Source organism: Triturus cristatus, chromosome 10 (genome assembly GCF_964204655.1).
Source record: "Triturus cristatus chromosome 10, aTriCri1.1, whole genome shotgun sequence".
In the NCBI taxonomy this organism is placed as follows: Eukaryota; Metazoa; Chordata; class Amphibia; order Caudata; family Salamandridae; genus Triturus; species Triturus cristatus.
The window spans coordinates 847,149,743-847,161,928 of record NC_140593.1 but is presented as its reverse complement, the minus strand read 5'-3'; the positions used below and the strand labels follow the sequence as shown (position 1 = coordinate 847,161,928).

At 47.3% G+C, this 12,186-nt stretch overlaps 20 non-coding genes across 20 annotated transcripts; all 20 read right to left on the bottom strand.

Annotated features, from left to right (window-relative positions):
- Positions 1–83: 83 nt before the first annotated feature.
- On the bottom strand, positions 84–155 carry TRNAP-AGG (transfer RNA proline (anticodon AGG)). The gene has a single exon. It is a non-coding gene; the product is annotated as a tRNA-Pro (tRNA).
- Positions 156–596: 441 nt separating this feature from the next.
- On the bottom strand, positions 597–669 carry TRNAV-UAC (transfer RNA valine (anticodon UAC)). Its single transcript has one exon. It is a non-coding gene; the product is annotated as a tRNA-Val (tRNA).
- A 385-nt stretch (positions 670–1,054) lies between these two features.
- On the bottom strand, positions 1,055–1,126 carry TRNAP-CGG (transfer RNA proline (anticodon CGG)). Its single transcript has one exon. It is a non-coding gene; the product is annotated as a tRNA-Pro (tRNA).
- Positions 1,127–2,063: 937 nt separating this feature from the next.
- TRNAL-CAA (transfer RNA leucine (anticodon CAA)) lies at positions 2,064–2,175 on the bottom strand. Its single transcript has 2 exons — positions 2,138–2,175; positions 2,064–2,109 (listed from the first exon to the last, which is right to left on the bottom strand). It is a non-coding gene; the product is annotated as a tRNA-Leu (tRNA).
- Positions 2,176–2,909: 734 nt separating this feature from the next.
- Positions 2,910–2,981, bottom strand: TRNAP-AGG (transfer RNA proline (anticodon AGG)). Its single transcript has one exon. It is a non-coding gene; the product is annotated as a tRNA-Pro (tRNA).
- Positions 2,982–3,422: 441 nt separating this feature from the next.
- TRNAV-UAC (transfer RNA valine (anticodon UAC)) lies at positions 3,423–3,495 on the bottom strand. Its single transcript has one exon. It is a non-coding gene; the product is annotated as a tRNA-Val (tRNA).
- Positions 3,496–3,880: 385 nt separating this feature from the next.
- On the bottom strand, positions 3,881–3,952 carry TRNAP-CGG (transfer RNA proline (anticodon CGG)). The gene has a single exon. It is a non-coding gene; the product is annotated as a tRNA-Pro (tRNA).
- Positions 3,953–4,889: 937 nt separating this feature from the next.
- On the bottom strand, positions 4,890–5,001 carry TRNAL-CAA (transfer RNA leucine (anticodon CAA)). Its single transcript has 2 exons — positions 4,964–5,001; positions 4,890–4,935 (listed from the first exon to the last, which is right to left on the bottom strand). It is a non-coding gene; the product is annotated as a tRNA-Leu (tRNA).
- A 288-nt stretch (positions 5,002–5,289) lies between these two features.
- Positions 5,290–5,362, bottom strand: TRNAV-AAC (transfer RNA valine (anticodon AAC)). The gene has a single exon. It is a non-coding gene; the product is annotated as a tRNA-Val (tRNA).
- A 386-nt stretch (positions 5,363–5,748) lies between these two features.
- On the bottom strand, positions 5,749–5,820 carry TRNAP-AGG (transfer RNA proline (anticodon AGG)). Its single transcript has one exon. It is a non-coding gene; the product is annotated as a tRNA-Pro (tRNA).
- Positions 5,821–6,261: 441 nt separating this feature from the next.
- TRNAV-UAC (transfer RNA valine (anticodon UAC)) lies at positions 6,262–6,334 on the bottom strand. Its single transcript has one exon. It is a non-coding gene; the product is annotated as a tRNA-Val (tRNA).
- Positions 6,335–6,719: 385 nt separating this feature from the next.
- Positions 6,720–6,791, bottom strand: TRNAP-CGG (transfer RNA proline (anticodon CGG)). The gene has a single exon. It is a non-coding gene; the product is annotated as a tRNA-Pro (tRNA).
- Positions 6,792–7,728: 937 nt separating this feature from the next.
- On the bottom strand, positions 7,729–7,840 carry TRNAL-CAA (transfer RNA leucine (anticodon CAA)). The gene is made up of 2 exons: positions 7,803–7,840; positions 7,729–7,774 (listed from the first exon to the last, which is right to left on the bottom strand). It is a non-coding gene; the product is annotated as a tRNA-Leu (tRNA).
- A 734-nt stretch (positions 7,841–8,574) lies between these two features.
- On the bottom strand, positions 8,575–8,646 carry TRNAP-AGG (transfer RNA proline (anticodon AGG)). The gene has a single exon. It is a non-coding gene; the product is annotated as a tRNA-Pro (tRNA).
- A 441-nt stretch (positions 8,647–9,087) lies between these two features.
- On the bottom strand, positions 9,088–9,160 carry TRNAV-UAC (transfer RNA valine (anticodon UAC)). Its single transcript has one exon. It is a non-coding gene; the product is annotated as a tRNA-Val (tRNA).
- A 385-nt stretch (positions 9,161–9,545) lies between these two features.
- On the bottom strand, positions 9,546–9,617 carry TRNAP-CGG (transfer RNA proline (anticodon CGG)). The gene has a single exon. It is a non-coding gene; the product is annotated as a tRNA-Pro (tRNA).
- A 937-nt stretch (positions 9,618–10,554) lies between these two features.
- Positions 10,555–10,666, bottom strand: TRNAL-CAA (transfer RNA leucine (anticodon CAA)). The gene is made up of 2 exons: positions 10,629–10,666; positions 10,555–10,600 (listed from the first exon to the last, which is right to left on the bottom strand). It is a non-coding gene; the product is annotated as a tRNA-Leu (tRNA).
- Positions 10,667–10,954: 288 nt separating this feature from the next.
- On the bottom strand, positions 10,955–11,027 carry TRNAV-AAC (transfer RNA valine (anticodon AAC)). The gene has a single exon. It is a non-coding gene; the product is annotated as a tRNA-Val (tRNA).
- Positions 11,028–11,413: 386 nt separating this feature from the next.
- On the bottom strand, positions 11,414–11,485 carry TRNAP-AGG (transfer RNA proline (anticodon AGG)). Its single transcript has one exon. It is a non-coding gene; the product is annotated as a tRNA-Pro (tRNA).
- A 441-nt stretch (positions 11,486–11,926) lies between these two features.
- TRNAV-UAC (transfer RNA valine (anticodon UAC)) lies at positions 11,927–11,999 on the bottom strand. The gene has a single exon. It is a non-coding gene; the product is annotated as a tRNA-Val (tRNA).
- Positions 12,000–12,186: the final 187 nt, after the last annotated feature.

Here is a 12,186-nt window from a genome sequence, read left to right as displayed (position 1 = left end):
GTGCAACAATGCGGCGAGTGTAATGAGAAATAGTCAGGCATTGTGAGTTTTGAGTAGGATTCGTATGTTTACCTCTGAAAAAAGGGCTCGTCCGGGATTTGAACCCGGGACCTCTCGCACCCTAAGCGAGAATCATACCCCTAGACCAACGAGCCGAGTCACACAAGAGTCGCTTTTCGCACCGGCTCCGGGGGTTATTGGCAGCGAGTTAGTGAATGCTTCACCCAAAGCAAGCAACTGCACATGCTGCTCTCTTCTGCAATATGGTTGCTGTCTTTTCCATGGCCGTCATCGAACAAGAAATGAAAATGCCTCTATCCTTCAGACATTTTGTTTGTTCTAGGTGTATGCTCTCGGTGAGGTCAATAAAACCATTTCTGCTCTCATGCCTTGCTTTCATGAAGTAGGCCCAACCTTCAGTACACAAGGACGTGCAAACGAATAGCGCAAACTATCGTCACTTCTCTTTTTGAGCTGTCACTGATGCCCCTGGAGCACAGTACATCACGCTGGTGAGGGATAGACAGCTTCCATTATCTCAGCTTTCCTATAAGTTGAGAGAGTAAATGCAAACTGTGTGAAAAACAGAAAGCTGCTGTTTCTGCCCGGTCTCGAACCAGGGACCTTTCGCGTGTAAAGCGAACGTGATAACCACTACACTACAGAAACAGACACGCTTGCACGAATCTTCTTGGCATGTAGTGGGCTGGAATGCACAGACCAAGGGCCAATGTCCATGAAGCTCAAAGTTGGACCCTCCTTACCCGATCTCTTTCTTTGGAAGAAAGGAACGAGGACCACTTTTATTCCAAAAGGCGATTTTAAAACCATACCTGAAATCACACTAGAAAAACACTTTGCATTTAATTTTCCTACACTGATGGTCCACCCCAGAAAAGCAGTTGCAAAGAAGTCCGGCACTGAAATTCTATACGCCAAAAGTGGGAAATAGCGTAGAGGGAAAGGAACTTTCTCACCATACACGGCGTCTTATAGCATTGAAAAGAAGAAATGGCCCTATATAATAAGCAGCCTAAAAATAATTCCACAGCATGGGCTCGTCCGGGATTTGAACCCGGGACCTCTCGCACCCGAAGCGGGAATCATACCCCTAGACCAACGAGCCTGATTCCCCAGTCGGCATTTTAAGCAATTTCTGATGCGTCTTTCAGAAACAAAGCAGGGCTATTTGGCTGCTCTCTCTCTATGTGAACCACACAAAGTCATGTTTTCTCTCAAGGTGTTGTTTTTTTCACTCTTGCAAGGAAGGGATCAGTCGATATCCTAGCTGCCAGAGAGCAGAAAAAAGGCGCTGATGAGAACTGCAGGCACTTTCTGGCACTTGTACTCCTCTGCAAGTCCTGGACACTTACCCCATAGACTTCCACCCCAGATGCAAGGGAGGGCCTGCCAATTCTTGCTCCTAAGACAGAGGCATTTGATTCTTGGATTCAAACACGCTCACTCAGCGCTCGATCAGGCTCGATCAGGCGAGATTTATATGAGTGGCTCGCAGGACTGAAACACTCACCTGGGAGCCCCAGGGTGGCTGAATTCCCAGTATGGCCATTGTTGGGCAAATCACCTGCTTTCCTCCTGCCTCAATCTAGAATTGGCTGCAAATCACAAGATAGAGTTCAATGTCCGTGTGTACTGCCTACTCCCAGCTACCTCTCTGTCTTCCTTATGTAAATTAAAATTCGCAAGGGGGGACCAATGACAATCTGCTCCTCCCACATAACCAGGAAGCCCTGTTGAACATGTCTGCCTGTGTTGTTGCAGGGACAGTGCCTTCTCCGCCCAAAAGGTGGCAGGAGAGCCTCACAACAAAGATGGGATCAACTGCTTAATGAGAAACCAGCACGGCAGTTTGTGTGATGGAGTGCAAATTTAACGGAAGGTGTGCCTGAGGTGTCCCTTCCAGGAATACATGGAATTGTGATTGAGGGACCAGCCTGATCGTTGGTGGATTTCTCGTCATATGTTACAGGTCCGTGCAAAGATTGTGGTGTGTGGGGAATGCACTGCAAAAAACAGGACGATTTAAGGGTGTAAAAGAAACCTGTCAGAAGTGGGATTTGAACCCACGCCTCCATGAGGAGACCAGAAGTCTCAGTTGCACTGAAGATCAAGCTCTCTTGAGTCTGGCGCCTTAGACCACTCGGCCATCCTGACAGCCCTGGGTGTGCACAGATCTGACTCTTCTGACTGCACCTGCCAATGTTTGCACTTACAACGTTCACAGCAATGTCACAAGTGTAAAGACCCCACAATACAACATGGCATGACAAAAAAAAAGCTAGGCACAAGAGCGACCACTGATGGATGCGGATTAATTTGTTTCGTCTTGCAAAAGTAAAGGAAGTTTCCCACGGCTCGCTGGGTTCAAGGACCGCCTCTTCTTAAGCTTGCATTGAGATAATAAGGTTTTAGAGGGTGCACATAAAAGCAGCTCATGCACAGTCTCGAACCGGGGACCATTCACGTGTTAGGCGAACGTGATGACCACTACACTACAGAAACTCACTTGCTGTGTTTTACTGTTAGAGCAAGGTTCCTCTCAAGGATTCTCTCTACTTCTATTCTGCTGTATCAGCAGCCACTCAGAAAGCGAGGAGCAAGTGTGAAAACTGCAGAGATATCAGCCAACATGCTTGCAATTAGACGTATTAAAAATTGACTTATGCAGGCATCGACAGACAAATATCTGATGCCTAAATGCCAGCAAGTACACCTTGGGAAAGCATCACCTGGGACACACACAGACTAAGCATGAAGGCAGAAAAAGCATGGTGATCCATGTTTCTTCTGAGGTTCAAAATATTTTGTGCAACAATGCGGCGAGTGTAATGAGAAATAGTCAGGCATTGTGAGTTTTGAGTAGGATTCGTATGTTTACCTCTGAAAAAGGGCTCGTCCGGGATTTGAACCCGGGACCTCTCGCACCCTAAGCGAGAATCATACCCCTAGACCAACGAGCCGAGGCACACAAGAGTCGCCTTTCGCACCGGCTCCGGGGGTTATTGGCAGCGAGTTAGTGAATGCTTCACCCAAAGCAAGCAACTGCACATGCTGCTCTCTTCTGCAATATGGTTGCTGTCTTTTCCATGGCCGTCATCGAACAAGAAATGAAAATGCCTCTATCCTTCAGACATTTTGTTTGTTCTAGGTGTATGCTCTCGGTGAGGTCAATAAAACCATTTCTGCTCTCATGCCTTGCTTTCATGAAGTAGGCCCAACCTTCAGTACACAAGGACGTGCAAACGAATAGCGCAAACTATCGTCACTTCTCTTTTTGAGCTGTCACTGATGCCCCTGGAGCACAGTACATCACGCTGGTGAGGGATAGACAGCTTCCATTATCTCAGCTTTCCTATAAGTTGAGAAAGTAAATGCAAACTGTGTGAAAAACAGAAAGCTGCTGTTTCTGCCCGGTCTCGAACCAGGGACCTTTCGCGTGTAAAGCGAACGTGATAACCACTACACTACAGAAACAGACACGCTTGCACGAATCTTCTTGGCATGTAGTGGGCTGGAATGCACAGACCAAGGGCCAATGTCCATGAAGCTCAAAGTTGGACCCTCCTTACCCGATCTCTTTCTTTGGAAGAAAGGAACGAGGACCACTTTTATTCCAAAAGGCGATTTTAAAACCATACCTGAAATCACACTAGAAAAACACTTTGCATTTAATTTTCCTACACTGATGGTCCACCCCAGAAAAGCAGTTGCAAAGAAGTCCGGCACTGAAATTCTATACGCCAAAAGTGGGAAATAGCGTAGAGGGAAAGGAACTTTCTCACCATACACGGCGTCTTATAGCATTGAAAAGAAGAAATGGCCCTATATAATAAGCAGCCTAAAAATAATTCCACAGCATGGGCTCGTCCGGGATTTGAACCCGGGACCTCTCGCACCCGAAGCGAGAATCATACCCCTAGACCAACGAGCCTGATTCCCCAGTCGGCATTTTAAGCAATTTCTGATGCGTCTTTCAGAAACAAAGCAGGGCTATTTGGCTGCTCTCTCTCTATGTGAACCACACAAAGTCATGTTTTCTCTCAAGGTGTTGTTTTTTTCACTCTTGCAAGGAAGGGATCAGTCGATATCCTAGCTGCCAGAGAGCAGAAAAAAGGCGCTGATGAGAACTGCAGGCACTTTCTGGCACTTGTACTCCTCTGCAAGTCCTGGACACTTACCCCATAGACTTCCACCCCAGATGCAAGGGAGGGCCTGCCAATTCTTGCTCCTAAGACAGAGGCATTTGATTCTTGGATTCAAACACGCTCACTCAGCGCTCGATCAGGCTCGATCAGGCGAGATTTATATGAGTGGCTCGCAGGACTGAAACACTCACCTGGGAGCCCCAGGGTGGCTGAATTCCCAGTATGGCCATTGTTGGGCAAATCACCTCCTTTCCTCCTGCCTCAATCTAGAATTGGCTGCAAATCACAAGATAGAGTTCAATGTCCGTGTGTACTGCCTACTCCCAGCTACCTCTCTGTCTTCCTTATGTAAATTAAAATTCGCAAGGGGGGACCAATGACAATCTGCTCCTCCCACATAACCAGGAAGCCCTGTTGAACATGTCTGCCTGTGTTGTTGCAGGGACAGTGCCTTCTCCGCCCAAAAGGTGGCAGGAGAGCCTCACAACAAAGATGGGATCAACTGCTTAATGAGAAACCAGCACGGCAGTTTGTGTGATGGAGTGCAAATTTAACGGAAGGTGTGCCTGAGGTGTCCCTTCCAGGAATACATGGAATTGTGATTGAGGGACCAGCCTGATCGTTGGTGGATTTCTCGTCATATGTTACAGGTCCGTGCAAAGATTGTGGTGTGTGGGGAATGCACTGCAAAAAACAGGACGATTTAAGGGTGTAAAAGAAACCTGTCAGAAGTGGGATTTGAACCCACGCCTCCATGAGGAGACCAGAAGTCTCAGTTGCACTGAAGATCAAGCTCTCTTGAGTCTGGCGCCTTAGACCACTCGGCCATCCTGACAGCCCTGGGTGTGCACAGATCTGACTCTTCTGACTGCACCTGCCAATGTTTGCACTTACAACGTTCACAGCAATGTCACAAGTGTAAAGACCCCACAATACAACATGGCATGACAAAAAAAAAGCTAGGCACAAGAGCGACCACTGATGGATGCAGGTTAATTTGTTTCGTCTTGCAAAAGTAAAGGAAGTTTCCCACGGCTCGCTGGGTTCAAGGACCGCCTCTTCTTAAGCTTGCATTGAGATAATAAGGTTTTAGAGGGTGCACATAAAAGCAGCTCATGCACAGTGTTTCTGCCCGGTCTCGAACCGGGGACCTTTCGCGTGTTAGGCGAACGTGATGACCACTACACTACAGAAACTCACTTGCTGTGTTTTACTGTTAGAGCAAGGTTCCTCTCAAGGATTCTCTCTACTTCTATTCTGCTGTATCAGCAGCCACTCAGAAAGCGAGGAGCAAGTGTGAAAACTGCAGAGATATCAGCCAACATGCTTGCAATTAGACGTATTAAAAATTGACTTATGCAGGCATCGACAGACAAATATCTGATGCCTAAATGCCAGCAAGTACACCTTGGGAAAGCATCACCTGGGACACACACAGACTAAGCATGAAGGCAGAAAAAGCATGGTGATCCATGTTTCTTCTGAGGTTCAAAATATTTTGTGCAACAATGCGGCGAGTGTAATGAGAAATAGTCAGGCATTGTGAGTTTTGAGTAGGATTCGTATGTTTACCTCTGAAAAAGGGCTCGTCCGGGATTTGAACCCGGGACCTCTCGCACCCTAAGCGAGAATCATACCCCTAGACCAACGAGCCGAGGCACACAAGAGTCGCCTTTCGCACCGGCTCCGGGGGTTATTGGCAGCGAGTTAGTGAATGCTTCACCCAAAGCAAGCAACTGCACATGCTGCTCTCTTCTGCAATATGGTTGCTGTCTTTTCCATGGCCGTCATCGAACAAGAAATGAAAATGCCTCTATCCTTCAGACATTTTGTTTGTTCTAGGTGTATGCTCTCGGTGAGGTCAATAAAACCATTTCTGCTCTCATGCCTTGCTTTCATGAAGTAGGCCCAACCTTCAGTACACAAGGACGTGCAAACGAATAGCGCAAACTATCGTCACTTCTCTTTTTGAGCTGTCACTGATGCCCCTGGAGCACAGTACATCACGCTGGTGAGGGATAGACAGCTTCCATTATCTCAGCTTTCCTATAAGTTGAGAGAGTAAATGCAAACTGTGTGAAAAACAGAAAGCTGCTGTTTCTGCCCGGTCTCGAACCAGGGACCTTTCGCGTGTAAAGCGAACGTGATAACCACTACACTACAGAAACAGACACGCTTGCACGAATCTTCTTGGCATGTAGTGGGCTGGAATGCACAGACCAAGGGCCAATGTCCATGAAGCTCAAAGTTGGACCCTCCTTACCCGATCTCTTTCTTTGGAAGAAAGGAACGAGGACCACTTTTATTCCAAAAGGCGATTTTAAAACCATACCTGAAATCACACTAGAAAAACACTTTGCATTTAATTTTCCTACACTGATGGTCCACCCCAGAAAAGCAGTTGCAAAGAAGTCCGGCACTGAAATTCTATACGCCAAAAGTGGGAAATAGCGTAGAGGGAAAGGAACTTTCTCACCATACATGGCGTCTTATAGCATTGAAAAGAAGAAATGGCCCTATATAATAAGCAGCCTAAAAATAATTCCACAGCATGGGCTCGTCCGGGATTTGAACCCGGGACCTCTCGCACCCGAAGCGAGAATCATACCCCTAGACCAACGAGCCTGATTCCCCAGTCGGCATTTTAAGCAATTTCTGATGCGTCTTTCAGAAACAAAGCAGGGCTATTTGGCTGCTCTCTCTCTATGTGAACCACACAAAGTCATGTTTTCTCTCAAGGTGTTGTTTTTTTCACTCTTGCAAGGAAGGGATCAGTCGATATCCTAGCTGCCAGAGAGCAGAAAAAAGGCGCTGATGAGAACTGCAGGCACTTTCTGGCACTTGTACTCCTCTGCAAGTCCTGGACACTTACCCCATAGACTTCCACCCCAGATGCAAGGGAGGGCCTGCCAATTCTTCCTCCTAAGACAGAGGCATTTGATTCTTGGATTCAAACACGCTCACTCAGCGCTCGATCAGGCTCGATCAGGCGAGATTTATATGAGTGGCTCGCAGGACTGAAACACTCACCTGGGAGCCCCAGGGTGGCTGAATTCCCAGTATGGCCATTGTTGGGCAAATCACCTCCTTTCCTCCTGCCTCAATCTAGAATTGGCTGCAAATCACAAGATAGAGTTCAATGTCCGTGTGTACTGCCTACTCCCAGCTACCTCTCTGTCTTCCTTATGTAAATTAAAATTCGCAAGGGGGGACAAATGACAATCTGCTCCTCCCACATAACCAGGAAGCCCTGTTGAACATGTCTGCCTGTGTTGTTGCAGGGACAGTGCCTTCTCCGCCCAAAAGGTGGCAGGAGAGCCTCACAACAAAGATGGGATCAACTGCTTAATGAGAAACCAGCACGGCAGTTTGTGTGATGGAGTGCAAATTTAACGGAAGGTGTGCCTGAGGTGTCCCTTCCAGGAATACATGGAATTGTGATTGAGGGACCAGCCTGATCGTTGGTGGATTTCTCGTCATATGTTACAGGTCCGTGCAAAGATTGTGGTGTGTGGGGAATGCACTGCAAAAAACAGGACGATTTAAGGGTGTAAAAGAAACCTGTCAGAAGTGGGATTTGAACCCACGCCTCCATGAGGAGACCAGAAGTCTCAATTGCACTGAAGATCAAGCTCTCTTGAGTCTGGCGCCTTAGACCACTCGGCCATCCTGACAGCCCTGGGTGTGCACAGATCTGACTCTTCTGACTGCACCTGCCAATGTTTGCACTTACAACGTTCACAGCAATGTCACAAGTGTAAAGACCCCACAATACAACATGGCATGACAAAAAAAAAGCTAGGCACAAGAGCGACCACTGATGGATGCGGATTAATTTGTTTCGTCTTGCAAAAGTAAAGGAAGTTTCCCACGGCTCGCTGGGTTCAAGGACCGCCTCTTCTTAAGCTTGCATTGAGATAATAAGGTTTTAGAGGGTGCACATAAAAGCAGCTCATGCACAGTCTCGAACCGGGGACCTTTCGCGTGTTAGGCGAACGTGATGACCACTACACTACAGAAACTCACTTGCTGTGTTTTACTGTTAGAGCAAGGTTCCTCTCAAGGATTCTCTCTACTTCTATTCTGCTGTATCAGCAGCCACTCAGAAAGCGAGGAGCAAGTGTGAAAACTGCAGAGATATCAGCCAACATGCTTGCAATTAGACGTATTAAAAATTGACTTATGCAGGCATCGACAGACAAATATCTGATGCCTAAATGCCAGCAAGTACACCTTGGGAAAGCATCACCTGGGACACACACAGACTAAGCATGAAGGCAGAAAAAGCATGGTGATCCATGTTTCTTCTGAGGTTCAAAATATTTTGTGCAACAATGCGGCGAGTGTAATGAGAAATAGTCAGGCATTGTGAGTTTTGAGTAGGATTCGTATGTTTACCTCTGAAAAAGGGCTCGTCCGGGATTTGAACCCGGGACCTCTCGCACCCTAAGCGAGAATCATACCCCTAGACCAACGAGCCGAGGCACACAAGAGTCGCCTTTCGCACCGGCTCCGGGGGTTATTGGCAGCGAGTTAGTGAATGCTTCACCCAAAGCAAGCAACTGCACATGCTGCTCTCTTCTGCAATATGGTTGCTGTCTTTTCCATGGCCGTCATCGAACAAGAAATGAAAATGCCTCTATCCTTCAGACATTTTGTTTGTTCTAGGTGTATGCTCTCGGTGAGGTCAATAAAACCATTTCTGCTCTCATGCCTTGCTTTCATGAAGTAGGCCCAACCTTCAGTACACAAGGACGTGCAAACGAATAGCGCAAACTATCGTCACTTCTCTTTTTGAGCTGTCACTGATGCCCCTGGAGCACAGTACATCACGCTGGTGAGGGATAGACAGCTTCCATTATCTCAGCTTTCCTATAAGTTGAGAAAGTAAATGCAAACTGTGTGAAAAACAGAAAGCTGCTGTTTCTGCCCGGTCTCGAACCAGGGACCTTTCGCGTGTAAAGCGAACGTGATAACCACTACACTACAGAAACAGACACGCTTGCACGAATCTTCTTGGCATGTAGTGGGCTGGAATGCACAGACCAAGGGCCAATGTCCATGAAGCTCAAAGTTGGACCCTCCTTACCCGATCTCTTTCTTTGGAAGAAAGGAACGAGGACCACTTTTATTCCAAAAGGCGATTTTAAAACCATACCTGAAATCACACTAGAAAAACACTTTGCATTTAATTTTCCTACACTGATGGTCCACCCCAGAAAAGCAGTTGCAAAGAAGTCCGGCACTGAAATTCTATACGCCAAAAGTGGGAAATAGCGTAGAGGGAAAGGAACTTTCTCACCATACACGGCGTCTTATAGCATTGAAAAGAAGAAATGGCCCTATATAATAAGCAGCCTAAAAATAATTCCACAGCATGGGCTCGTCCGGGATTTGAACCCGGGACCTCTCGCACCCGAAGCGAGAATCATACCCCTAGACCAACGAGCCTGATTCCCCAGTCGGCATTTTAAGCAATTTCTGATGCGTCTTTCAGAAACAAAGCAGGGCTATTTGGCTGCTCTCTCTCTATGTGAACCACACAAAGTCATGTTTTCTCTCAAGGTGTTGTTTTTTTCACTCTTGCAAGGAAGGGATCAGTCGATATCCTAGCTGCCAGAGAGCAGAAAAAAGGCGCTGATGAGAACTGCAGGCACTTTCTGGCACTTGTACTCCTCTGCAAGTCCTGGACACTTACCCCATAGACTTCCACCCCAGATGCAAGGGAGGGCCTGCCAATTCTTGCTCCTAAGACAGAGGCATTTGATTCTTGGATTCAAACACGCTCACTCAGCGCTCGATCAGGCTCGATCAGGCGAGATTTATATGAGTGGCTCGCAGGACTGAAACACTCACCTGGGAGCCCCAGGGTGGCTGAATTCCCAGTATGGCCATTGTTGGGCAAATCACCTCCTTTCCTCCTGCCTCAATCTAGAATTGGCTGCAAATCACAAGATAGAGTTCAATGTCCGTGTGTACTGCCTACTCCCAGCTACCGCTCTGTCTTCCTTATGTAAATTAAAATTCGCAAGGGGGGACCAATGACAATCTGCTCCTCCCACATAACCAGGAAGCCCTGTTGAACATGTCTGCCTGTGTTGTTGCAGGGACAGTGCCTTCTCCGCCCAAAAGGTGGCAGGAGAGCCTCACAACAAAGATGGGATCAACTGCTTAATGAGAAACCAGCACGGCAGTTTGTGTGATGGAGTGCAAATTTAACGGAAGGTGTGCCTGAGGTGTCCCTTCCAGGAATACATGGAATTGTGATTGAGGGACCAGCCTGATCGTTGGTGGATTTCTCGTCATATGTTACAGGTCCGTGCAAAGATTGTGGTGTGTGGGGAATGCACTGCAAAAAACAGGACGATTTAAGGGTGTAAAAGAAACCTGTCAGAAGTGGGATTTGAACCCACGCCTCCATGAGGAGACCAGAAGTCTCAGTTGCACTGAAGATCAAGCTCTCTTGAGTCTGGCGCCTTAGACCACTCGGCCATCCTGACAGCCCTGGGTGTGCACAGATCTGACTCTTCTGACTGCACCTGCCAATGTTTGCACTTACAACGTTCACAGCAATGTCACAAGTGTAAAGACCCCACAATACAACATGGCATGACAAAAAAAAAGCTAGGCACAAGAGCGACCACTGATGGATGCGGATTAATTTGTTTCGTCTTGCAAAAGTAAAGGAAGTTTCCCACGGCTCGCTGGGTTCAAGGACCGCCTCTTCTTAAGCTTGCATTGAGATAATAAGGTTTCAGAGGGTGCACATAAAAGCAGCTCATGCACAGTGTTTCTGCCCGGTCTCGAACCGGGGACCTTTCGCGTGTTAGGCGAACGTGATGACCACTACACTACAGAAACTCACTTGCTGTGTTTTACTGTTAGAGCAAGGTTCCTCTCAAGGATTCTCTCTACTTCTATTCTGCTGTATCAGCAGCCACTCAGAAAGCGAGGAGCAAGTGTGAAAACTGCAGAGATATCAGCCAACATGCTTGCAATTAGACGTATTAAAAATTGACTTATGCAGGCATCGACAGACAAATATCTGATGCCTAAATGCCAGCAAGTACACCTTGGGAAAGCATCACCTGGGACACACACAGACTAAGCATGAAGGCAGAAAAAGCATGGTGATCCATGTTTCTTCTGAGGTTCAAAATATTTTGTGCAACAATGCGGCGAGTGTAATGAGAAATAGTCAGGCATTGTGAGTTTTGAGTAGGATTCGTATGTTTACCTCTGAAAAAGGGCTCGTCCGGGATTTGAACCCGGGACCTCTCACACCCTAAGCGAGAATCATACCCCTAGACCAACGAGCCGAGGCACACAAGAGTCGCCTTTCGCACCGGCTCCGGGGGTTATTGGCAGCGAGTTAGTGAATGCTTCACCCAAAGCAAGCAACTGCACATGCTGCTCTCTTCTGCAATATGGTTGCTGTCTTTTCCATGGCCGTCATCGAACAAGAAATGAAAATGCCTCTATCCTTCAGACATTTTGTTTGTTCTAGGTGTATGCTCTCGGTGAGGTCAATAAAACCATTTCTGCTCTCATGCCTTGCTTTCATGAAGTAGGCCCAACCTTCAGTACACAAGGACGTGCAAACGAATAGCGCAAACTATCGTCACTTCTCTTTTTGAGCTGTCACTGATGCCCCTGGAGCACAGTACATCACGCTGGTGAGGGATAGACAGCTTCCATTATCTCAGCTTTCCTATAAGTTGAGAGAGTAAATGCAAACTGTGTGAAAAACAGAAAGCTGCTGTTTCTGCCCGGTCTCGAACCAGGGACCTTTCGCGTGTAAAGCGAACGTGATAACCACTACACTACAGAAACAGACACGCTTGCACGAATCTTCTTGGCATGTAGTGGGCTGGAATGCACAGACCAAGGGCCAATGTCCATGAAGCTCAAAGTTGGACCCTCCTTACCCGATCTCTTTCTTTGGAAGAAAGGAACGAGGACCACTTTTATTCCAAAAGGCGATTTTAAAACCATACCTGAAATCACACTAGAAAAACAC